The sequence below is a fragment of the Magnolia sinica genome, chromosome 9 (assembly GCF_029962835.1).
Source record: "Magnolia sinica isolate HGM2019 chromosome 9, MsV1, whole genome shotgun sequence".
NCBI classification, from domain to species: domain Eukaryota; kingdom Viridiplantae; phylum Streptophyta; class Magnoliopsida; order Magnoliales; family Magnoliaceae; genus Magnolia; species Magnolia sinica.
The window spans coordinates 76028589-76046359 of NC_080581.1; the positions used below are offsets into that span (position 1 = coordinate 76028589).

General features: G+C 38.9%; 1 long non-coding RNA gene across 1 annotated transcript; it reads right to left on the reverse strand.

Moving 5' to 3' along the window:
- Positions 1-13807: 13807 nt before the first annotated feature.
- LOC131256479 (uncharacterized) lies at positions 13808-15892 on the reverse strand. Its single transcript, XR_009176835.1, has 4 exons — positions 15769-15892; positions 15385-15548; positions 14286-14513; positions 13808-14202 (listed from the first exon to the last, which is right to left on the reverse strand). It is a non-coding gene; the product is annotated as an uncharacterized LOC131256479 (long non-coding RNA).
- Positions 15893-17771: the final 1879 nt, after the last annotated feature.

The window sequence follows — 17771 nt, forward strand, 5'->3', positions numbered from 1 at the left end:
CTAGGATATTATGAAAGATATATATGCACATACAAATCGAAGTTTAATCGATATATCGAATCTTCAATATATCGACGGAGTATCGATATTATCGATAATTTATTTCAGAAGAGCAGTGTGCCATAGAGGAACATTTTCGAAATATCGAAATTTAGTCGATATATCGTCTCTTCGATATATCGAAATGTTCTCAATATTATTGATAATTTCTTTTTTAAAAAATATTTTATCTCCAGACATTTTCTGACCATTTTTGATAAATCGAAATATAGTCCATATATCGATATATGACATCGATTTCAAGGCGATGTATCGTTCCGTTGTAACGATGACTTTGTTCGATACCATCGACTAGAGTTCGATGTTATCGACAACTTAAGCCCGATGTCATCGATTAGAGTTCGATAACATCGAAGCGTACTTTTATTTTTTCCTTACAAAAATTCAATGGATTCTATTTTTATAATCGAGTGTCTTTCAATTGATATCGAAATTTCTTCCTTCGATTTATCGAAACTATCTCGATATAATCGAAAAATTGTTTTAAAACATCATGTCATCTCTGGACAGTTTTGAACTAATTTCGATATATCGTCTGACATTTGATATATCGAAATGCAGCAAATGTCGATATATCTTATACTGTTCGATATATCGAAGGGTAATTTTTACTCTTTTTTTTTTTTTATAAAAAAAAAAGGTTAGCTTGTTAGTACACACCCATGTCGGTACACACTCCATGTTATCCACCCCCACTACGGATCGATACGAAGACCTCAAATCATGTAAATGAACATAAGTTCTTTAGAGACTTGTGGACCTTTTTCGATATATCTAATCCTACCTTGTCGCACTCTCTCGTCCATTAACATCTCTTGCACCCCCATCTGTATGTAAACCGGGCTCCTTGCTAAACAGATGGTGGCCCACCTCCTCCACCTGGAATCCTTCACCAGAACATGATGGCGACCCTTTATCTTTGAATCGATGGAGTAACATACCATCCAGTACATTACCATTTCCTTTTGCCCCTTCACGAAAATCAAGACTCTTGATTGGTGGAATAACATACCCTCTAAATCACTATCGTTTCCTCTCTCTTCATGCAAATAGAGATTCTCAGTTGGAAGATGGTGGCCCACTTCCTCCACTTCAGATCCTCCACCAGATGATATTGAAAAATGACGATCGATGAGTTCCATCATGCTTTTAAGATATTGAACGGTCTCTGAATTAGGCAATTCTAATCCCATTTAGAAACTTGACAAGTTACCATTCCATGACCTGAAATAGTCTAAATTGACCGTGAAGTGAAGGGAATTGACCGTGAAATGCATGGAAAGGACCGTGAATTGGTGCAAATTGACCATGAAATGCATGGACCGTGAATTGGTGCAAATTGACCGTGAAATGCATGAAAATGACCGTGAAGTGAAGGGAATTGACCGTGAAAAGCATGGAAATGACCGTGAAATGAATGGAAATGACCGTGAAGTGAAGAGATTGGACCACGAAATGACCGTGAATCAACACGGAATAGGCAGGAATGACCATGGTATGCATGGAAATGACTGTGAAGTGATGAACTGTGGAATGCACGGAAATGTCCGTGAAGTGAAGGGGCATTACTGTGAAATGCACCGAAATGACCATGAATTAATACGGAATAGGTGAGAATGACCGTGATATGCATGGAAATGACCGTGAAGTGAAGCGAATGGATCGTGAAGTGCACGGAAATGACTGTGAAGTGAAGGGGCAGGACTGTGAAATGCATGGAAATGATCGTGAATCAACACGGAATAAGCGGGAATGATCGTGGTATGCATGGAAATGACTGTGAAGTGAGGCGATTGGACCGTAAAATGTGCGGAAATGTCCGTGAAGTGAAGGGGCATGACCGTGAAATGCGCCGAAATGACCGTGAATCAACACGGAATAGGCGGAAATGACCGTGGTATGCATGGAAATGACCGTGAAGTGAAGCGATTAGACCGTGAAATGCGCAAAAATGATCGTGAAGTGAAGGGGCATGACCGTGAAATGCGTCGAAATAACCGTGAATCAATACGGAATAGGCGGGAATGACTGTGATATGCATGGAAATGACTGTGAAATGAAGCGATTGGACCGTGAAATGCGCGGAAATGACCGTGAAGTGAAGGGGCATGACCGTGAAATGTGTTGAAATGACTATGAATCAACATGGAATAGGCGAGAATGACCGTGATATGCATGGAAATGACCGTGAAGTGAAGCGATTGGACCATGAAATGCGTGGAAATGACCGTGAAGTGAAGGAGCATGACCGTGAAATGTACCAAAATGACCGTGAATCAACATGGAATAGGCGGGAATGACCATGATATGCATGGAAATGACCGTGAAGTGAGGCGATTGTACCGCGAAATGCGCGGAAATGTCCGTCAAGTGAAGGGGCATGACCGCGAAATGCGCCGAAATGACCGTGAATCAACACGGAATAGGCGGGAATGACCGTGATATGCATGGAAATGACCGTGAAGTGAGGCGATTGTACCACGAAATGCGCGGAAATGACTGTGTAGTGAAGGGCCATGACCGTAAAATGCGCCGAAATGACCGTGAATCAACACGGAATAGCCGGGAATGACTGCGATATGAATGAAAATGATCGTAAAGTGAGGCGATTGGACTGTGAAATGCGCTGAAATGACCGTGTAGTGAAGGGGCATGACCGTGAAATGTGCCGAAATGACCGTGAATCAATACAGAACAGGCGGGAATGACCGTGGTATGCATGGAAATGACCTTGAAGTGAAGCGATTGACCGTGAAATGCATGAAAATGACCGTGAAGTGAAGGGAATTGACCGTGACATGCATGAAAATGACAGTAAATAAAAATGGAATCGCTGGGATTGACCGTGAAATGCATGGAATTGATCACAAATTAAATGAAATGAATGAAATTGACCGCGAACTGATTGAAATTGACCGCGAAGTGAATGAAATGGATTTTCGACCATAGATCTGATGGAATCTTGAAAAATAACCAGGTTGGTTGGCTAAAGTAGCTTCTCCTACCCCAAAATCATATAGGGTACATCAAGTAACTAATTTTGGTTTAGAAGATATTCTTGTTAAATGAATAAAGAAATAAATGGAAAAAAGAGAGAAATTTTTTTTAATATGCTTATATATACATATTTATATAAATATGTATTAGAGAAAATTGTAGGTAGAATAAATTTATTCATGTAAAAAAATAATAAACTAGCATAGACGACAGCTATGGCTACGGTTATAATCCGTAGCTATTGGTCATATGACCTTCGATACATATCGAATACTCTTCGATATGTATCGAAAATTGTACGATTTTTGGGGCAAACTCGCTGGACAGTTCTAGACCTTTTTCGATTAATCGAAAGACCTTCGATACATATAAGAGGACATATCATAACGGCAAGGGCTACGGCTATGGCTACGGTTATAATCTGTGGCTATAGAAAACACCGTAGCCAGTAGTTCTTTGGCCTATTTATTTATTATTATTTTATTTTGAACTGTTGTAATCCCCACCACTTTTTGTGGGTCCTATTATGAGGTATGTGTTATATCCATACCGTCCATATATTTGACAAACTTGTATTAAGGCTTGAGACGAAAAATAAGACAGATCTAGCTATCAATTGGACCACACAGTAGAAGGCTGTAGAGGATTGAATGCCTACCATTGAAACCCTTTTAGGGTCACAGAAGTTTTGGATTATTATGAAATTTGTTTTTCCTCTTCATTTAGGTCTTTGTGACCACATGAATAGATTGGATGGAAAATAAATGTTATGGTGGCCCTGCAAAATTTTTAACTGTGAAAATCAATTTTGCCGTTGCTCTTTGTGGTGTGGTCTCGTTGATCTTTGGATATGAATTTTTTTTTATAATGCTCCCAAATGATCTCCAAATATAGATGAACGATGTGGATATAATAAATAGGTAACTGTGAGGCCCATGTAACTTTGATATCTTTTGAACCGTTCGTACAACTGGGAGTTCGAGGAGTGTAAGCGCTCGTCTTCGAGCACCACCGATCCGCTTGAAGGAAAAAGCAGAGGGCATTTTCGACCTTTGGAAAGCCATCCGTACAGCTGGGGCTTATTTTTGCAAGGTAAAATAAGGTGGGCTTGCTCTCGTAAATGGGCCATAAATGGGTCGTGCAGTCGCAAATTTCTCTACATACACAGCGGATTGGCTGGTGTACCACACACCGCCGACCTGACCTGGCTGGTATGTTGACGTCACCAAATTACGTGGGTCCCATGAGGTATGTGTTATATCCAATCCGTTCGTACAGTTGGCGAGCTCGTCGTAAGGCTTGAGAGGCAAAATAAGAGAAATCCAAGGATTAAGTGGACCACACTGCATCGTAGAAGTTTTTGATTAATATGATATTTATTTTTACTCTTCTCCCAGGTCTGTGTGACCTTATGAACATATTTTATTAAAAATAAACGTAAGTGTGGGCCCTATGAGTGTTTCAACGGTGAAAATCAGTATTCCATTGCTATTTGTGGTGTGATCCACTTGATCTTTGGATATGACTTATTTTTGGGCTCATTTATTAAAATGATCTCCCCAAATAGGTGAACGGTGTGGATATAATAAATACATAATTGTGAGACTCATGTAACTTTGATCTTATTTGGACCGTTAATACAACTCTGGAGCTCGGCGAGTACAAGGGTGACGCGAGAAATTCACTACTGTAATACCACCTTCTACCCAGCGTCTTTTCAACACGTCCAAATTTTACTTTTCTAAAGAGAACTATTCTGTACGGACACACTATTTGCAGAGGAGAATATATCTGCATTCTGGACCTATAGCTACGGATTATAACCGTAGCCATAGGTATTTGTTTTTTCGCCTGCAAATAATGTGTACGTATACAGTAGTTTACTTTGGGAAAGTAACGTTTAGGAGCGTGTTGAAAAGACGCCGGGTAAAAGGTGGCGTGTACAGTAGTCAATTTCTCGGGTGACGCGGATTTCCTGCCAAAGCCTCTGGTAGGAAGTTCCTCCACTAGGATGCAAAGTGGGGCCCACCGTGATGTTTATAAGGAATCCACACCGTGCATCCATCTTCAGAGATCATTTTAGGACATAAAAGCAAAATGAGGTGGATTCAAAATTCATGTGTGCCACACGGGAGGAAACCACGGTCTGCCCACCATACTTTGTGGTAGGTTAAAATCTCAAGTGGACTAGGTCTCACCTAACGCGGTGTGGTCCAGACTGTGGAGCCCACGTTGATGCATCGATTTTATATCCAAGCCGTCCATCCATTTTTCTGCTCCTTTCGAGTGCATTAACACAAAAAAAAGTAGCACGTCCAAATCTCAAGTGGACCACAGTGCTGATTGAATTCCGACAATTAAAAATTTCCTAAGGCCTAATATAATACCCACCATGAGTTTATTTGCCATCAAACCTGTTGATAAGGACACAACGACCTGGATGAAGGGTAAAACAGATAATCAGCTTCATCAAAAACTTTTGTAGCCCACAAAATTTTTTAGTGGTGGATGTTCAACAACTACTGTTCCTCCGGTATATATGGTCCACTTGAGATTTAGATCTGCTTCATTTTTTGGCTCATGCTCTAAAATGATCCGGAAAAACTGATGGAAGATGTTGATATACAGTACATACATTAGGGTGGGGCTTATAGAATACCACCCATATATTACAATGGAAAAGAGAGACAGGAAGCGGATTGCCTATGTACCAGAGTGGCTACTGGTAGCTGCCTATCATGATGTACGGTTTAATCCATACTGTCCATCCATTTGACTAAGATAATTTTAGGGCATAAGCCCAAAATTGAAGGAGATTCAATTCTAGGTGCACCATTCTAGCGGGAACAGTGGTAATTAAATGGCCACCATTTAAAACTTCTTATGAGCTACAAAAGTTTTGAATCAAGCTGTTTCAGTTTTTATCGATCAACAGTTTGGATGACAAATGAACATCATGATAAGCATTATGGTGGGCCTTAGAGAGTTTGTAATGGTGGGCATTCAATTAGCATAGTTTCTTATGGTACGGTTCACCTCAGATTTGGATCCTCTTAATTTTTGGGTTCATGGCCTAGAAGAAGCTGGAAAATGGATAGATGGTCTGGATATACAATAAATACATCAAGATGGGCCCCACGGTCAAGGCCACACTCAATCCGGAAATCCTCATCCTAACTATGCTGTGCAATAATTACATACATCAAGAAAATTGTTGTTTTTTTTTTTTGTGATTTTTTATAAAAGCATTAATCAATAATTTTACTTTTGGTAATCTATTTAATTCTTTTTAAGTAACTTTATTAATTGGTGGAGATTTTAGTAATTTTATAAAAAATCATAAGGGAGGGAAGTAGGATAAAACTAACATAAGGTAGCCTTGACAATAACTTCATTAATGAAGTATCTTAATGAAAATTTAATTTATTAAGGTATCAAGATGTAAATGACATGTTAGTAAGGTACTATGTTGTGAAATTTCTTTGATAGAATTTAAATTGGCTGCATGACTGTGAGGATTGAACATCAACCGTTGGAACATTTGTGGCGCCATAGAAGTCTTAGATCAGGCTAATACTTTTTGTGTTTACAGTTATTCTCAGTATGAGTGACTTTATGAACAATATGAATGACATATAAACACGATAGAACTGTTAAAACAAATGTCTTAAATCTGTCTGAACTGTGCTGCTCGATTAGTCGAGGGACTGGCTCGACTCGAAGTCCAGCGACTGATGTGTATTTTAGATGTCTAGGATGCTCGACTAGTCGAAGGTCAAGCTCAATTAATTGAAGCCTTGGCTCAACTAGTCGAGGTTATACAGATTGTGCACAGACTACGTAAGTTTGAGGTGGTTTCCAGACTTTTCCAAAGTCGGTGCGTAAGTGGAGTTTCCTAAACTATAAATAGGGGTCTTTAGGGCCATTCTAAAGAATTCCAAGGCTTTCTAAAGGTATTCCAAGGGTTTCTAGAAAGGTTCTAGGGTTATCAAAGGGTGTAGCAAGGGTGAGATTCGAGGTTGTTCGAATCGGGTAAGTCCTCTCTCTTGTAATTTTTATTTTATAGTGGATTTTTGTTACTTTGTGCCATGGTTTTTTCCTGCAAGGGTTTTCTATCGTAAATCTTTGTATTCTCTTGTGATTGCTTGGCGTTATTAGATTGATATCCTAGATCTAGATCCGCGTGATTTCGCAGCACAAATCCCCAATAAGAACTAGGAGGTTTTAGCGGTAGCCATTTTCCCACCCACTTTTTCCTGCTACGTGGCCCACTTGAGTTTTGGATCTATTTCATTTCTTGGCTCAGATTATAATAGTTTGGAAAAATAGATGGACAAGGTAGATTTCTAACAAACATCACATGCGGCCCCACCTAGCTTCTGAGTACTGGAACTTCCAGCCCACTTTTTCATGTTGTGCTGCCACTTAAAAGTATTGGATCTGCCTCATTTTTGTGCTCACGCCCTAACAAAGTCTGGAAAAATGGATGGATGGGGTGAATTTCTCACAAACATCACAGTTTGGCCCCACTTAGCTTTTGAGTACAGGAACTTCCAGCCACAGGTTGTCCAAGCAATCTACCTGCTGGATTTAGATATTCAGACGGTTCTGATCCTTTTATGCAAAATAAATGGATAAGGTGGATTTCTCACAAATATCACATTGGCCCCACCCAGCTTCTGCGCATAGGAACTTCCTATGACAGGTTGTCCTAGGCAATCTACATCCCACATTCTGATATTTAGATCGACCAGATCCTTTTAGGCAAGGCATCTACACTATCATGATCGTCTGGTAATTGGCTCTGATCAGCCTAATGAAGATGAGAACCACTCATCACGTGGTCATCACTTTATCTTTGCCCCAGTCTTATAGATCAGGGCCAAACATGTATCAAGATGTGAATGATTGATAAAGTGAATTATAGTCACCACATTCAGTATACATTTGTGGGCCCGGCTCTTTGAGTCAAGGCATCTTCACTACTAGGATTGCCTAGTGAGTGGCTCTGATCTCACACATGTAACTTTTTTGTGCGTGAATTGAGTGCAGAAAGAAATTGCATTGAACAAATGCATGCATGCAAGCACAAAAATGATCTTATGTCATACATCTTATTCATGGACGGTGTCTCGCTTGATCTATTGGATCCTTTTTTTTTTTTTTAGCCAAGGTGTCTATGCAGTGAGGCACATCGATCTACAGTCCCTAAATTCTACATTATGATCATGTGGAGGCATGTACCGTGCATGACATAGTGGAGCTCACCTTGTATTCATGATGTAATGTGGAAACACCCTGATCCATAGCCCAAGTGGTAGACTGTGTGAAAGATACCTCATTTCAACATTGAGGTGATCCATAGCCCAAGTGGTAGTGTGAAAGATACCTCGTTTCAACATTGAGGTCTTCATGTTGATTCCCTAGTGGGGGTGGCTAATAGTGAAGTGTGAATTGACAGTGGGGTGTACTAACAAGCTAACCAAAAAAACATAATGATGTAATGTGAAAGTTCCGCTTAGGCCTTTTAGATGGACGGGATGAAATTTGCTCTATTTTCAAACACTGATAATCAACTGACTACATGAACGGGTATCATTGGCCTTGATCATTCAAGGGAGGCGGCATCAAGTGTCCCATTTCCCATCTCTATCTTATAAATACCATCAGTCCATGTTTCTTAAAATGGAATACTTCCACACATAACATGACACGGAGATACATGCATGACTTTGACAGTGGCCATTAAATGTGGCCTAAGATGCTTTAATTTCCAACTGCTCACAACAATCTCACCAGGTTAAGCAAGCCATGACCATCAGCAGGTCAAGCACGTGACACCATTTATTCATGCAAAAGGATTTATGCACTTATTTATTTATTTATACTATTGATTGCCCTCATTTCTCTATTTCTTTCTGAGTTCTTAAATTATACTTAGCAAACAATACGAGCTACAGGATAGGATGACAAAGTGTCACGGTTACCTTATCTCACATGGCAATGAATTCTAAGATGGGTGGGAAATTAATTTAGATGATTTACGATTAACTAACATCTTTGAAAGACACACATCATAGTGTCCCTACACACAAACCAATGGTTTGCATTACATCCCCATTGTGTCCTGTGATGCGACCCACTTTGAATTGTAGATCTTGGTTAGTGTTTTGTCCCAGGGCCCCAAATTCAGGACAACCTAGTGGACAAGAGTGGATGTTATAACACTGGGCGCGGATTAATTACTATTGTAACGTCTCGGAAAAATCCGTATAAAGACCCGATTACCACCTCAGGCAGAAATCACTAAGGAACTAATCCTTTAGAAATTAGTCAAGGATTAGCTAAGTACTAAACTAGATTATCTGTGGAATTAGTACTAATCACTTTAAATACGATCTACAAGACCCAAAACGAGTAGAACCGTTAATGTTATATTACCTAAAAACTTAGGATCCATATCAAAACCCAGTTGCTCTCGGGAGCATCATGAAGCTCCGTATCAGACCTGGATCGCGCATCGAAAGTCCGATTACCCCAAAACTATACGGTTATGACCGCAGTATTGGACTTGACAATCACCTTGGAAATCAAGTCCTAATAGTACCCACAAACACCCAACTTGAACCCGAAGTGAAGTGTGTGAGAAACGCGAATATCTTTAGGAAATGAATTGAAACTTAAGTGAATTGAGTTGTTCGCTTGCAGGCCGAATCTAAGGATTTAGACCGTCAGAATTTGACCCAATTACACCCTCTGATCAGGAAAAATTACTAACACAGGTTAGTGTACTTGTGACCCTGATCGAGTACCGGTGACTGTTGAACTGAAACTGGTCCCCCTCGGTTGATCCACTGATCCGATCGGGCTGAGATCTTAGCCTAACCTAGATCCAACTTCAGGAAACTTAAGTCCGACTGCATGTGGAAAAGGGGCCTCCAGAACAGCTCCGTTGGACTGAAACATCCAACTTGTGGCTATAACCTAAGTATACCATGGCCCTGGGCCCATTCCCATCAATTCTGGGCCTATATAAGGGCCTTAAACCCTCTCTCTCCCTTCACATACGATTTTGCAACCTTAAAAGAGAGAAGAGAACAAAGAGAGAAGGAAAGAGAGAGAAAGTGTGAGAGGAAGTGGGAGATTGTTCCTGGGATCTTTCCCTACCGCTCAACGTGCTTTACCACCTCATCTGTATCGCTATTCTGGCGATTCTGACTCCGTTCGTAGGTAAGAAATCCTAACCCTAATCTGTTTTAGGGATACAAGTAGGGTAAATACTGAAGTAGCTAACTTATTTCATGCTATAGGTTGCCGTTGTGCCGTAGGCGAGGACTTAGTGTTTAAACTGAGTTCGTTACGAGTCTACCGGCGAAAGGTGTAGACTATAAATGTTTAAGTTTTGGTTTTTAAGGCTTTCATTGTTAGTAATGATTTATGACTGGCTTGATTGCTATCACATGTGCGTCGTGTGTGTGTGTGTATTATATATATATATATATATATATATATATATATATATATATATATATATATATATATATATATATATATATAAACCATGTTGATTTATAATGTATTCCATGTGTTTGTTGAAATGTATGAATGAGTATGGAATTGTGATTTATGCTTGCCATGTTTATTGATTGAGAATTCATGATTATTATATGTATGGTGAACTCTTTGTAAAGGGATTTGCTATGATACCTGTTACAACTACCTTATTACATATATATGATATGTGTAGCCTAAGTGTTTGATAAAATGCCTGAATGTGAAAATGCTTGTTTAAATGCATGTAATGAGGGTGTTGATATAAGATTCACAATTCCCTTAACTATAGTTATAGTATCCTTTATATAACCTATCTTACTATTATGTATTGTATGGATGAAATGTCTATGTATAATAATATGTATAGTATGTGTTTGTTAAATTGTTCAAGTAAGATTCATATCTGATTTCAGTTATCACATGTGTTCACACCCCAAGTGCAGGGTTGTGATGTAGTAATAAACTCGGTAAGACCGAGGTCGAATCCACAGGGACTGAAACCTGTACGTTATCTGAAAATAACCAGATATAGAACTAGGCTAAGATGAAATGTAAACCAATTGTGATTTGAGGAATAATGGTGAAATATTAATCTAAACTTAAAGAATTTAGAGAAAGTGAACTAGGGATTCAGAGGATCTATTTGTAGAGATCAGGGAGATCTTATGCCTGCTTCATGGATATTATACTGAACTTACTTGATATAGTTTTCAAGAGATGAAAGGTATAAGAATTAGGTATGATTCTATCACAAATCCATGCCTAAGAGACAAGGTAAATAACAGAACTTAGACCAATCCATAACCAACTAAAAGATGTATGAGTGTTAGGAAGGATTCCATCATCCAACTATGTCTATGAGACAATGGCGAACAACAGGGTTTCCGAACGTCAAAATAAAAGGAAAGGAATTATTCAAGCCATCACAGATCTACTGTAATTTAAATCACAACAAACCATTAATGACTAAAAGAATTTCTTAAATCAAAACAGAGTCAATCAGTTCAGTTCAAATCAAACCTGTAGAAGCTCCCATCACGCCACAAGCTTCACCTCTTAGCCCTATCTAAGGGATTTAGCCTAACATAATCATAGGAAAAAGAAGAAAAATAAAGAAAAAATACATAAAAATTTCAAACACTTCTCTCTCCGCCTTTCTTTCTCTATATGACGTCCCCTATTCAAGCACACCCTCTTCTCCACGTTTGGAACCCTTTTTATAGCTTTTGGAGTGGTGGAAATCGGATTTGGGAAGCTATCGCACGCGCAGCGAAGCCATTTCGCAGCTAAGTTCGGAGCTTCATAACTCTCGCGTTTCTTGCATTATTTTTGTAAAATCAACGTCTCTTGGAAGTATTTTGGCTGGCCTACACGATGGACGGTTCAGATTTGCCATATGATCAAAGATGGTGGGCCACAACTGCCTGGAAAGTCAGATTTTGCGGACGTGCATAGCCTTTCGCACGTCCGGCGCTGACGTGATCAGTGGGCCCCATAGAGGTATTTTTGGGGAAATCCACCCCATCCATTAGATTCAGGACGAAATTTCAGTAAGTATGGGTGATTTTGAACGTCCATTGACGTGGCCCAGAGAAGAAATCACCCCAAAAATCGTTTTGAACGTCGCAGGACTGCCTGTTTGTGGCCTCTGTATCGCGCACGTGTGCTTGCATGGGTCCAAAAGTTCAGCAAGGTTTTGTAGTAGTCGAGGCCCTCTACACGATGGACGGTTTGGATTGTCCACTGGGATAATGTGTGGGGCCCACTAGCGTCCGCAAAAACGGATAGCGTCCGTTCATTTTAAGCGTTAAAACGGCAGTTGCCGTATTGGGAAGAAGATGCGGGTCAGCGCTGCTGACCCGCCTTTCATGGTTCGGTGCCTCGCGGGTACGTGTGTACCTCATGTACACACGCTGTATATACAGGGCCCACTGTAATGTATATGCAAGATCCGATCCATCCATTTGTTTCCTCATCTTATTTAACCCGCCGAGACCAAAGTTGAGACAGTTCCAGATATCAGGTGGGCCCAGAATCAACGGTTTATGGGCTGATCTGTTAGTTGGGGTACTTCCATAGTGAACCGAGGGCTGAAATTTGATATGTACGGTTAATTTATGGCCCTCAGGCCATGTATAAAGTTTTGAGCCAATCAAATGGCGAGAACTATGTGATCTTGCATTTTTCACCATTTTCGGGCCTCTTTAACGTGAATGGCTTGATTTCCTCGGATCCCTGGTGTGTAATTCCATCGATCTTGGTCCCCTGGAGTCCATCCCTTGCCTTGGGTGTCATCAAAGCGTCAAATCTATGATTTAAGCACCCTTTTTCAGTTCATACTTGTAAATACACTCTGCATCACAAACATGATTAAATCAGGCTAGTAAACAGTATCAATGATTGTAAATCCATGCAATAACTGGGTCTGATATGCAATATTTGACCCTCAATAACATGCCATTTTGGATTACTATATGTGAATGCTATTGTTGGAATGTGATTGGGGCTACAATGTAGTCCAGGCAATCGGTAATTGTCTGTGAACGGTGGTTGAACTGCTTAACCACGACAGTCACGCTCGATGAATCCGAGTCGTACGCTGCTTGTTGGCAGTGGTTAGGCCATGCGGAGTCCTTACGCGCTCCATGTCGATCGGCTCGATGTATGCTCGTACCAGTCGAGCTTGTCAAGCAACCCGGTTGACCCGATGTATGTTCACCATGTATGGACGCTACTATCACTACAAGAAAAGGGGGCATTAGCCTCGGTTCAAAACTGTGGCTAAAAAGGTTAAAAACTGAGGCTAAAGCCTTTAGCCTCAGCTTTGCCTCAGTTATCCAAACTGAGGTTGAAATCCCCGTGGCTAAAGGCTTTAGCCTCAGTTTTAGCAACCGAGGCTAAAATGACTTTTATAGCCTCGGTTCTTCAAGTGAGGCTAAAAGAACCTTTTTAGCTTCAGTTTTCTCAAAATGAGGCTAAATCTAAATTTTAGCCTCAGTTGCCTCCAATTGAAGCTAAATCTATTTTTAACCTCGGTTCTCAACAACCGAGGCTAAAGCCTTTAACCACGGGAGTTGTAGTCTCAGTTTAGGTAATTGAGGCAAAACTGAGACTAAAGATAGATTTAGCCTTTGTTGGCATCAAGTAAGGTCAAATTCAATTTTTAACCTCATTTGTCAATAATCGAGGCTAAATCTAGTTTCTATCAACAAAAGCTAACAATATTATAATCAACCAATCATTGAACCTGTGCATGTTTCACCCATTTAACATCCATCAAGACAACAATCAGCACAATACCAACAAAACAATTAATGGTCTATTGAAAGTTTTCAAAACAAACAAACTGCCACATAGCCTTCCGCATGAACTGTTTCAGTAAGGTCCCCTTCCACGTGACTATTTTCTCTCAGATTGGATCAATCGGTGGGTTTGTTACCTAAGCAAACATCTGCTTGAAATACTCAAATGTAAGTTTCTCTCTGTTGGACATCACAGCCAAAGGAGCATCATTTCCCATTGAGCCTAAGAGCCTCAGTACCATCTTTTGCCATGGACATCAATAGCATCTCCAGGGCTTCTACAATGTATCTGAATAAGGAAACCCGATGATTTATTTCATTTTTTCAAACATGAGCAATAAAACAGCACAGAAAAGGTCTGAAACTACTTACCCAAAAGGCTTTAATGGAGCCAACAATCCATGAATTCTCATGTTTTCCATGTTATTATCATCATGTCGATATACCTAAAGTATATATAAAAATGGCAGTAATGATCATGCTCAGAACTTCTTAAAATCAGAATACAAATAGAAAAACTACCTGAACAATCAAATCCTTGAGAAGCTTTGACTTATGAGGTTTTCTTGACTAATTGAATGAGAGCAAATCAACTTGTGCCTACAGCATATAGAAAAAATCATCACAATTTCTAAGTTGGCATTATACTATTCCTCCCACTCTCATCTGTCCATTTCCACAAGCTTGAAAATACAACCATGACTGTATTTGTATTCCAAGTTTTCTGAATTATGAACCACATCTAGGATGCTTTAATTCAATCAGCCATATGTTGATGATAACACGAAAAACCAAAAAGACCCTGCTCGAGTCTTTTTCTAGTGCAAGAAGAAACTGATTTCAATATCACATGAAGTTTATTGTGCTGCCAAGTTCAGAACAGGAAACAATGAATAAAATTTGGCTGCAGCAATCATAACTAATGACAGTTTAGATTCTAATTTTAAAAAGGAATGGATATCCCACCGTAATAGGAGCAACACCATAACACCATTTGTTCACTGGATTTTTCAGGTTGGTTATAGTTGCCATGCAACCATTCAAATTGACTGCTACAATGTGATAGCAGATATGTTACAAAATGCTTGCATACAAGATGGTGGGCCCATACGAAAATGATGGATGAAAATAGGCAACACTGCTACACTTCTAAGACACATTCCAAACATCATATTGTTTGAACAGTCCTAACATATGAATTAGTGGGCATCTTTTTTGTTAAAACAGGAACATTGGATTTTTCACTTTTTAACTTTCCAATAAATATCCCATGTTGGAAATGTGGCTACATGGCCATTAAATCAGCCATATGTTGATGATGGTGACGCAATAGCCCAACCCATGACCCGATTCCTGCTTTTAATCATAAGAAAATTCTCTCTAATTAATGAGGAACGATCACATACAAACATTGGATGCTATGCTTACTATGCTACCCTGTTATTAGGACTGCTCATAGTAAGCTATGTACCTGAGCTTCACACGTGGCGGATCCTCTGTTCAGGAAACACATTGCCTAATTTTCAGTCCTGAACTGGAAAATATGTTTGCCATACTCCAGTTGAAGGTTTTGGATCTTCTGACATAGTGGACTATTGCTAGCATATGGGTGACACTCCCCTCTGTGCAAACAGCCTAAAAACAGAATATGCATGGAACAAGAATTTCAGTGGAACTGTTTACTACATTGTTCCCCGTGTGAATTGGTGCTTTGGGAACTCCAAACTCAGCAAACAGACAATCAATCAGAGTAGGGATCAAGGATGACAGGTACCTTGAGTTCTGCACCAGTTTTTGCAATATTTTGCCAGAATATCAGAAAAGAATCAGTTTTTAGAAAGTGCAGTTTTCATACCTAATATATCCATAGCTCAAGACCCTTGCTGACAAGCCCCATGAATGCATGAGTAGGATTCCTAGCACAACCCTGTTTAGTATAATAGAACAAAACCCATGAAAGGTTGAGTTAAATCAAATCAATTTTAGTTTCTATGATAATGTAGCTAAAGAATTTTCCAATTTGCACTAAAATAATTGACAATACAATACATTGTATCCAACATTACACTCTTAAACAGAGGATTGTTCAAGAAAAGAGAACAATCTTTGTTCTGATAGAATCGGTCCACATGGAAATCCTCTTCAATGAGTATCTTCTCGAGCGTAAGTAACAGGCGCCAAGCTAGAAATCCTCTTCAATGAGTTCTTGAGAACCAAATCTCTAAATTTACAATGTGCACATGATTAAAAAGAAGTGTTGCTAAGGATGTGAAGAAATAGCAACTCAAGAAGGATCTAGAAATTTTGGCAGCAGCAACAGAGATGGTAGCAAAGATTATACTCATCAATCCAGATATATGCATCTAATATTTTCTTAAATTTGGCAAAAATTCTTGATTAATTTAAAAGCCAGTGGACTGCTATGAATTCCACAGTCTTGCAAGACCCAAACATGCACGCATACACATGAACAAATTGGATCTAATTAATGCAGGATGACATTTCTTTTTGTTTATTTTTTATACCAGACATCATTCTCATCCTGCACAATTTATTTACAAAAATTAATTATAATAGTTCATGCATAGTGGAAACTCTCCATAATACCAAACTTCAAAAGTGAAATACCTGAGTGCAACTTGTCTTGAACAAAATTTGAATTGGTTTTTTGTGAATTTTTATAGAAAATGAAATATTATTATTTTTCTATGCTAGCAAATTTATCAAAAATTTCTCATAGTATAGGAAAAGAAAGTGACTTAAAGATGAATTCATCTAAAAGTCACACCTAATTCCTCCAAACCCTGGAATTTCAGGCAAAATTGGGCTTCCTAAAATATTCTCGATCGCTTTCAAAGATGAGAAGAAAAAAATTTAGCATCAATTAAAGCATTCACTCCTTTCAACTGTATCCTCACAACTCAATTAAGAGGAAATCAAAAGCTTACCAAAGACATGTATGAGTGCTACTTATTCCTCTGAAACTTAGAAACTGATGGCAAAATTGAGTTTCTTGTGTTTATTTGCCATGATCTGATTCAATATGGGAAAAACCAAAGCAAGTTCAAATTTCTTTTTCAAGGTCATCATCACAATCTCAAATAACAGGAAAATAAAAATAGAGATGACTTCATGCAAAATCACCACCCTAATTCATGTAAAAGATTACTGCAGCTTCCTTGGGAAATCTAGTGTAAACTCAAGCGACTAATCTAATTTCCCTGTGAGCTTTCTAGAATCAGGAAATCAGAGGAAATTAAAGTCACACACACACATTTCGTTCCTCCAAAAAAAAGGATTAAAAAAGAAAAAAGAAAAAAAGAGTTTCTTACATAACTTGCAATGATGCCTACCATAAAACAAGAAAATGGAACTAAATTATTATTTTTAGCTTATAATCATGAGCTTAAAATCGAGTTTCTTGCAGTAATTCACCACAATTTCTTCCAAAAAAGGAAAAACCATAGAAAATTTGATTTTTATTTAATTTTTTTAAATTTCATCATAATGTCATACCCTTGAGGCATTGAACCCACTGTTCAGGATAAAAAATTTACGCAAGGGAACCTAAGTGCCCATCCTTGATGAAAATGTCACATCTTTTCAAGATAAAAATCATGTAAGAGAAGCTAAATGCATTTCCTCGATGCATTTTCGTCACTTTTCAAGCTAAAAATCAATATGCCTGCATGTAAATTTGTATCCTTGTCGCATATTCCCACTTGTCAAGGTAAATAACACCATAACGTAGATTTATTATTATTATGAATTTATCAGAATTTTATGAGCCCTACCATAATGTATGAGTTATATTCACACTGGTTGTCAGCCGGCCATTCTTAAATCTATAATTGAATG